Source organism: Mixophyes fleayi, chromosome 10, assembly GCF_038048845.1.
Source record: "Mixophyes fleayi isolate aMixFle1 chromosome 10, aMixFle1.hap1, whole genome shotgun sequence".
Classification (NCBI taxonomy): domain Eukaryota; kingdom Metazoa; phylum Chordata; class Amphibia; order Anura; family Limnodynastidae; genus Mixophyes; species Mixophyes fleayi.
The window spans coordinates 34,602,981-34,612,770 of NC_134411.1; positions in this window are offsets into that span (position 1 = coordinate 34,602,981).

The following is a 9,790-nucleotide window of genomic DNA, read 5'->3' on the forward strand; positions in this document are numbered from 1 at the left end:
GTGATCTTCATGCTAAAGACGTTTCATCACATGAATTCTTCTGACTCTAGTATACAGTCATAGCTAGAAGTTTTGAGAATGACACAAGTATTGGTTTCCACAAAGTTTGCTGCTTCAGCGTTTTTAGACCTTTTTGTCAGATGTTGCTATGGTATACTGAAGTAAACTTACAAGCATTTCATAAGTTCATTAGGATGAGCTAGATAGAGGAGAGGAGAAAAAGTATTTCGATCGCACCAGTGCCGAGCATCAACCCAATATATAAATGAAAAATAGGAAACAACCTGTGATATCCAACTAATTGGGGTGCACCTCTCGTTATATTATATACTGAAAATCTGAGAGAGAAAACGAAAGAAATAATGAGGTGCACTGAAGCTCGCTAAGATGTCACCAATTCAGAGAGTGGGTTCAGAAATAACTTAAAATATAACTTTTATTTAGTCCACTAAAACAGCGAGATATATAAAATATCAAAAGTTAAAACCAATGTATAATTAAAACTAACTGGATGCATGCCTAGCTATATATAATAAAGGAGAACCATGGATGGATAACCGCTATAATAAGCCTCCTTCAATTGTATATAGCGTCGGTTCCCAAACTGTGCGCCGCGGCTCCCAGGGGTGCCGCGGCGCTGTCACTGGAATGCCGCGTTCCAGCCATTAAAAAAAAAAAAAGAACACAGAAACTTACCAATCCGTCGGGCGCCGGAACCCAGCATCCTCCTCTCTCCCGCAGCTGTCACTGAATATCGACGTCAGTAACAAGCTGCGGGACAGAGGAGGCTGCTGGGTCCCGGCACCCGACGGATTGGTAAGTTTCTGTGTTCTGCCACGACTAAGCATATCCAGCGAAACGCGCGTCGGTGTTTCACTGGATGCTTTTTGCCTATTGCTTTAATTTTGAATGGAGGTTTTCCCATGGAATTTGCTCAATTAAGCCCAGAGTTAGTGGAGCAGTGTTGAGGTAGTCAGCAATACACCCCCCATAATTTTATTGAGCCGGGTGCTGTTCCTCCACTTGATTAACAACAATAGCCACACATCATTTAGTTTGGTGGTTTATGATTATCCAGATAGAAAGGCTGTCTGGTTTTGTATCAGGATTTTTCTCCACTACTCTATATACAATTGAAGGAGGCTTATTATAGCGGTTATCCATCCATGGTTCTCCTTTATTATATATAGCTAGGCATGCATCCAGTTAGTTTTAATTATACATTGGTTTTAACTTTTGATATTTTATATATCTTGCTGTTTTAGTGGACTAAATAAAAGTTATATTTTAAGTTATTTCTGAACCCACTCTCTGAATTGGTGACATCTTAGCGAGCTTCAGTGCACCTCATTATTTCTTTTGTTTTCTCTCTCAGTTTTTAAGCATTTCATAAGTATCAGAGGCTTTTATTGACAATTACTTTACATTTATGCAAAGGGTCAATATTTGCAGTGTTGACCCTTCTTTTTGAAGACCTCTGGAATTCGCCCTGGCATGCTGTCAACCAACTTCTGGGCCACATACTGATTGATAGCCACCCATTCTTGCCTAATCAATGCTTGAAGTTTGTCAGAATATTTGCTTGTCCACCTGCCTCTTGAGGATTGACCACAAGTTATCAATTGGATTAAGGTCTGGGGAGTGTCCTGACTATTGACCCAAAATTTTGATGTTTTGATCTCCGAGCCACTTAGTTATAACTTTTGCCTTATGGCAAGGTGCTCCATTGTGCTGGAAAAGGCATTGTTCGTCACCAAACTGTTCTTGGATGGTTGGGAGAAGTTGCTTTTGGAGGATGTTTCGGTACCATTCTTTATTCATGGCTGTGTTCTTAGGCAAAAATGTGAGTGAGCCCACTCCCTTGGCTGAGAAGCAACCCCACACATGAATGGCCTCAGGATGCTTTACTGTTAGCATAACACAGGACTGATGGTAGCGCTCACCTTTCCTTCTTCGGACAAGCATTTCTCCAGATGCCCCAAACAATCTGAAAGGGGAATGTACAGAGAAAATTTAATTACCCCAGTCCTCAGCAGTCTAGTGCCTGTCCCTTTTTCAGAATATCAATCTGTCCCTGATGGTTTTCCTGGAGAGAAGTGGCTTCTTTGCTGGTCTTCTTGACACCAAGCCATCCTCCTAAAGTCTTCACCTCACTGTGCGTGCAGATGCACTCACATCTGCCTGCTGCTATTCCCGAGCAAGCTCTGCACTGGTGGTGTCCTGATCCTGCAACTGAATCAAGTTTAGGAGACGACCCTGGCACTTGCTGGAAGTTCTTGGGTGCCCTGATGCCTTCTTCATAACTATTGAACCTCTGTCCTTGAAGTTCTTGATAATCCCATAAATCAGGCCTGTCCAACCTGCGGCCCTCCAGATGTTGTGAAACTACAAGCCCCAGCATGCTTTGCCAGTAGACAACCTGTTGATAGCTGGAAGGGTGATGTCATCATCCTCTGGGGATGGGTGGTCACACCGAAGGACATAAAAGGAGAAACCTGGTGGCCATCTTGCTCTCCTGGAGACCAGCCAGATAGAGCTGAGGACCTGCTGGAGGAGTTGGTCACCTTTTTTTATTCTTTGAAAGTGAAAGGGCCCATTCCTCCCCATCCCTCTGAGCCATTAGGCTTCACTGAACCTAGGACGGGGTCCTTTGACATCCTGACCACCGAAACTGTAGTAAAAAAATAAAGGTATTGACAGAAAGAAAGGTCTTTGCAAAATGCCTTATTAGTGCAGAGGTGTTCCCATCCACCAGTGCATGTGCGGGCACACCCTGTTCAGGCGGCACAGAGGACACTCTCAAGCTTTTAGCAACCAACCTCTTGGCCAGAGGACCAGGTGACTGTCCATCGCCTATTGGGGGTGCCTTTAGGCACCACTGCTTACACGGGCATCTACACCTGATCTTAGACAAAAGGCAGAGAAGTGAGGTGAGTCTCCTGGTACATCGGGTACCTGCCCACAACAGTGAGGACAGAGACATATAATGTCTTCTACTGCAGTTGATACCATTGTGTGTTGCAACAGTCAAGAGAGGGAGGGAGTCTGAACTCATCAACTTTTGGACCTATCTTCAACACTGTCTGTTTGAGTGGACCTAGGCACCGTATTCCCACCCCGGCAGACAGGCCCAATCTAGAGTGGCGAGATAGAGAACTGACTTACTGTCTTGAATATATATTTAACATGCATGATTAGGGTGTCAGCAGTGTGTGATGGCTGGCAATGTTGGCCCTCCCCTATCTCTTCCCACCTTGTATAGAGGAGTGAGGTGGCAGTCTTAGCGCTGTGATGCTGCAAGCTACTGCTCTTTCGTGTCAGCAATAGGCCGGGGGTGGAGTGCAGCGCTGTGACGTCATCATACTGCGCCAAACTCTGAGCCACTGACAGCATGATTTGTGTGGTCATCACAGCACTGAGATTGGCATCACCTGGCCCTGCCTTCCCTGCCTCCCCTCCACCTCCACTACGTTCTCTGCACATTGTAAGGAGCAATAAGGGAGGATAGCATGAATTACAGGTCGGTCAGTAAGGGGGAAGGAGGGGGGGGTTTAAATTACAAGGTGAGGGTTAGGAAGTAGGGAAATAATTACAATGGGATGGAGGATAAAGTAAATTACTGGATGGGGGTGAGTGAAATACTGTGGGGGCAAGTGAGGGGGGAATGAATTACATGGTGGGTGGTGAGTGAGGGGGGAATGAATTACATGGTGGGTGGTGAGTGAGGGGTGAATGAATTACATGGTTGGGGGTAAGAGGGGTGGGGGATTTACCTGTCCAGCGTGGCCTTATATGAAGGGATGAAGGGACCTGATTTAATTCAGCCCTGGATAATAATGATAAAAACATAAGCGCTGGTTCAAAAGAGCATGTTTACGTGATTTGCTGATAACGCGCTCTGAAAGTCATGCAGGTTTAGGGACCATTGATCCCAGCGCCCTCAGAAGCGAACGGCAGTATACATCTCAAACGCTTTGAAGTGAGGCACGAGCAAATACTGCAAGGGTGCCGGTGTGAACCAGCCCCATTTAAATTAAAATAGCAAGATAAGTTAATGATTACAAAACCTTCAATCAAAACACCGACCGGCAAGTTAAATGTTATTCATTAAGGATCCGTATACAGGGTGTGTATGCTGATTGTGCTGTCTTTAATGTCAACCGCAGGTGACCTTGTGTGTCTAGGAATGCATCAGACAAATACCACATCTGTGACACAGGAATGAGTGGGTGAGGAGTTGTGGTTACCATGAAAAGTGCCTGGTAACACTAAAACCAACACCAGAACCACTGAATTCTCGGCAGACTTTGCCACTCTGTCCATACAACCCCTGGTTTCTGGAAAACACCTGGACAGCTGACACTATACATGCTGTATATTTCTGGTAAGTGGTAACCATAGAGTTTTTCCAGATGAAACAATCTCACATTAATCTCATGTAATAAATTTCACATAAAGTAACCAGTGCTATGAGTCACGGGACACAGCCTCTGTCTCAGCCAATCACAGCTTTCACATTGCATATAATACGTGTTGTGTAATCCTGTACATAGCAGGAAACGTGCCATGTGCCAGAATCATTCCAGTATCCGATGACACAAAGGTCCTCGGAGCAGCTGAAAATAATATACTTTATCTGGAGTACACATCCTAAATGCTAAAAGTGATCTAGAACATACATATCCAATTACTGGGTTTGATAATATTATTACTATTATTATTGTTATCGTTATCCTTTATTTATAAAGCACCAACATATTACACAACATTGTACATAAAAGGTGATGGTGATACAAATAAACCCTTATTCAATTTCAGATGTATGTCCATTTGCGTAGCGTATCTTGCGTGATTCGGCACTGCGCATGCCCAGTAATGGACATTACACCAATGATCACAAGTGCAGGTAACTGCTAACCGCACACATCTGACACTAATGCCCCTTACCACTGGAGAGGCATTACAAAGGAGGAAAAGGGCGGACTAATATAACTTACCCGGAAAGACTAAAAGATCTTAATATGTATAGTTTGGAACAGAGAAGGGAAAGGAGGGACATGATAGAAACTTTCATATATATCCAGGGTTATAACAAGGTGCAGGAAGGAAACATTCTACAAAGGAAGAGAAGTATTAGAACACGAGGACATGCACTGACACTGGGGGGAAGAGAAGTATTAGGACACGAGGACATGTATTGACACTGGGGGAAGAGAAGTATTAGAACAAGAGGACATGTACTGACACTGGGGGGAAGAGAAGTATTAGAACAGGAAAACATGCACTGACACTGGGGGGAAGAGAAGTATTAGAACAGGAGAACATGCACTGACACTGGGGGGAAGTAGGGTCAGAGTAAATGTGAGGAAAATCTACTTCACAGAGAGGGTAGTGGATACATGGAATATCCTCCCATCAGAGGTGGTAGAGGGTAATACAGTAGAGCATTAAAACATGCTTTAGATAGACATAAGGATATCGTTATTAAGAATAAATGATCAAATAGGGTTTGAGGTTACCATAGGTTAAAAAATGGGCATACTAGATGGGCCAAGTGGTTCTTATCTGACGTCAAATTCTGTGTTTCTATAGGCCATTTAATATATGGGCGTGTATACGCAGATGCGGCCGATTAAAGTATTGTGCCTGACAGAAGTACTCTTGTTTTTAGCCAAATATTTTACACCTGCTACAGGACAAGTGTAAATGTTGTACAATAATGATGACCAACACGCCATAGTCTTTGATTGAAAAATTACATGTATGCGTTTCACTAGCGATCACAGAACCAGTGTTTGTATTTAAGATTTTTCTCCAAAACGTATTGTATGCACTGTACACATTGAAGCGTTATTTAGTTAATGTAAAATATTAGAACAGAAGGACAAAGATTATAATTGACTTTTTAAAAAAAAATAAAAAATGTTTAAGTTATGTGTATTCTGATGTGAAATTACTGTACATACGCAGGTGCGTATACTTCATTTTGTTATGTGCGTCTTCATACGGAAAGGTCTGTTTATACAGAGCGTATATCAACCCCTATTCAAAGCATAACATATCTTAAGAAATGCTTTAATTTGAATACAGGTGGAACTACGCACAAGTTGCATTCTCTTCTTAAACACCTAAATTAGTCAGTTTGCATTCGGGTTTGAATCAGGTCCACAATGGTACAAAACAGACAATAAAGATGGCCCTACCCTAATTAGCTAACAATCTAGGAGCGTGTGGGGTACAGACTTGATAAATAAGATAGTGGAATAACAATTGTAGCTGGCGGTGGGAAAGTGTGTGCAAATACAGTAAGGTGACTGGGATTGCTGTGCAGCTACTGGAGGTGTGGTATGGTTGGAACGAGGAGAGACAGGGGAAGGCTGATATATAAAAGGAACTAGTCATTGTAGAAATCTTAAGACTGTCAGCTGCTGGCTCCCATGACCGTCTTTCAACTTCCTTCCTGTTCCGATTCTGGAGAAGGCTTTGGCTTTGGCGCTCCATGGGCACTCCTGTGGTTATCCTCCAGCAGTTGTGTGCCCAGTATTTTATTTACCTCAAACACTCTGCAAGTGTCCACTGAATACTGCGTCACACAATGGTAAACTCCCAATGGCCAATCTGAGTTTATAAGAAAGGGTTAAAGGAGAGTGTTTGGAGAATGGCTGCTGTATAGCTCTCAGTGAGCATCCCCTCCCACTCGACTTGGCACAGCTATGCGGAAGCACGAGGGTCTGTCGTCTTCCCTTCATTCTATAAATAGTAATTTAGCACGGTGAACCTTGTGTTAGTATATTTACAAACCTGGAACCTGTTTTGCAGCTTGGTTAGCTGATGTTCTCATACAAAATGTTTACTGATCACAGGTCAGATTTGCTTCATTCACAAATCTACATCCACAGGAAGATACAATTAAAATTTGATTTTTATTGTCCAATAGTGTAGAACAATACACCCTGATGGGTATGCTATGCAGATTAATCACATTTAGTATTCAGAGGACAGATTAGATCTGGATTTTAGGAGCCCAATGTCAAATAATTATCAGATTTATAATTTTTGTTTAACAGAATTATTTTTTATTGGGTTATTTAAATGGTAAGGGAGAAGGATACAGAAAGAAGGAAGGGTACATAGTGGGGAGCACACAAAACATACAATACAACAAAATATTGAGTGGCATCAGTGCATAAAGGTTAATACACAAGGCACTTTTCAGGCAGGTAAGTAAACTAGCCCCAAACTGTTACATGTCACCTGGGGAAACATGGAGAGGCTGGTCAGGCGGGTCAAAAGTGGCAATGGCCGATAAGTCTGATGGCATAATATCTTCGAACCCTCACCTTCAGTGGTGAACAGATGCTAGGCCATCCACTTGACTATGGGTGAGGGACATCATACGTCTCCATCTCATAGCTGAACTGGATTTTAGCTGATTGCTTCCACTGTTGTGCAATTGCTGCCCTGGCAGCAATAAGGATATGACCCCACACATAACTGTGATTGTTTCAGCAGTTGTTTGGGAAATAGATGGATGAGAGTGATGAGTGGGGATGGGGTCAGTTGCACCTTCGCGACTTCTTCCGCTAGTCTAAAATTTTTACCCAAAGTGGCTGTATTACCAGGTAGGACCAGAAAACATGGAAGATATTGCCTACTTCTCCGCATTGACGCCAGCAAAGTTGGGAGTGAGAGGGCCATATCCTATGTAGGTGGGACGGGGTTAGATAGGTCCTATATAAAAGCGTCACAAACATTTCTAGGTGATTTAGTACATATAGACATATTAGATAAATAATTGTAAATGTGGTCCCATTGGGTTGTGAAGAGGGCTACATCAGGATCAGATTCCCACTTTGTTTGAGAGGTATGCTTAGTCATATCAGGGAGAGTGGTAAGGTGAGTGTACCAAAATGTAGTGCCTCCTTTGGTGTTGCTCTGGTCAATTTAGAATATATCAGGGGCGGAGGTGGATCCAGCGGGTAGGCCTGACGAAGAAGGTCAGTGATCCAATGCCGCAGCTGCAGGTACTTGTAGAAGTCTTTAGAAGGGAGGCCAAAGATGTCCTGCAACTGTGCAAAGGAGCACAGACCCTCCGCACCAAACAAATGTGTCCGAGAGTGAAAGCTCTCGGAGATCCAGCCAGATAGATCGAGGTCAGGGATAAGTGTGGAAACGCTGGAGAGAGAGATGTTACTGGTTGGGGGTAAAAAAATCTGGGGAGGATCCTACCGTCCTATCCCAAGCCCTAAGAGCATCTCAAATGGAGGAGGGGTGCTGGGAGGAATAAGGTCTCAAGCAATCAGGGAGCCAAATCAGATCAGCTATGGGAAAGGAAGGGTGGAGGGTGCGCTCAAGGTCAATCCAGGGCTTGTGGTGAGCTGCAACAGCCCAGTCTCAGGTCTAAGATATAATACATGCCTCTTGATATTTTACTAGATTAGGTAGGGCAAGCCCACCTTGTCTTCAGGGCAGGGGCATTCGGGCAAAGGACAGTCGGGAGGGTCTGCCCCTTCAGATATATTTAACCATAAGGAAATGTAGTGCGTCCATATACTACTTTGAGAGCAGGTAGGGAATTGTTCTAAAAACATACATGAGTTTAGGGAATAACCTCATTTTGAACGCGGCCACTCTACCCAGCCAGGAAAGCTCACAGCTTATCCAAGTGGTTGATAACCTGGTGAGCTGGGCAATCAACGTGGGTAATTCATATCAAACACTTCAGAAATGTTGGCCGGGATGTGTATCTCCAAATAGGACAGTGAGTGTTCTCTCCAGGCATATTTAAAACGACACTTTAAGCTGGTCAAGGAGTCTAGTGGAAGATTAAGGGGGAGTGTTTCAGTTTTAGTGATGTTTGTTTGTAGCTTGTAGTGTGATGCCTGGCTATATTCGGCCAGGAATTTAGGTAATTCAAGTAATGAGGTCTCTGGCCTGGACACAAAAAGACACACGTCATCCGCAAACAGACAAAGACTGTGGTCGGTCCCTCGGAGGTTGAAACCCTTGCAATCTTGTGGCGTATGTGTTACGCCAATGGCTCAAATGCTAATATATACATGAGAAGAGACAACCTTGTCTGGTGCCATTAGAGATGGCAAATTTCTCAGAGAGGAAGCCATTGCTAAAAACCTTGGTGGATGGACCACCATAGAGCGCTAGGATCACTTTCAGAACACTGCCAGCAAAACCAAATTTCATCAAGACTTGCTGCATATAACCCCAGTGGAGTCTGTCGAATGCCTTCTCTGCGTCCAGAGAAAGCATCAAAAGCTCATCCTGGCATCTTGAGATATGCTCCACAATATTTAAGACTCTTCTCGTATTATCGGAGGCTTGATGCCCCATGACAAAGCCCACCTATCAGGGTGAACTAGATCAGGTATGAGAGGACTAAGCCTGTTGGCAATCAATTTGGCAAATTTTTAAGTCAGTATTGAGAAGTGCGATCGGTATATAGTTACGACAGTCAGCAGTCGGGATCGTCACCACTTGGGCTTCCAGCATCTCCTCAGGTAAGTCACCACAGTCAGTGCCCGCATTATACCATTCAACCAATATGGGGACAATATCAATATCATTATTGAAGGTAGTATAGAAGTCATTAATGTACCCATCAGAACCTGGTACCTTACATTTCAGGAGGCCTTTAATCACCTCAAAAATTTCCTAAGGAGTCCAGGGCATATTTGGCAATTGTAAGGTATCAGCATCAAGGGAAGAAAAATTATGTTGGTGTAGGAAGTCATGAATGTGGGTAGTTGTGGGTTGCGGGACGGTTGGTTCCTTT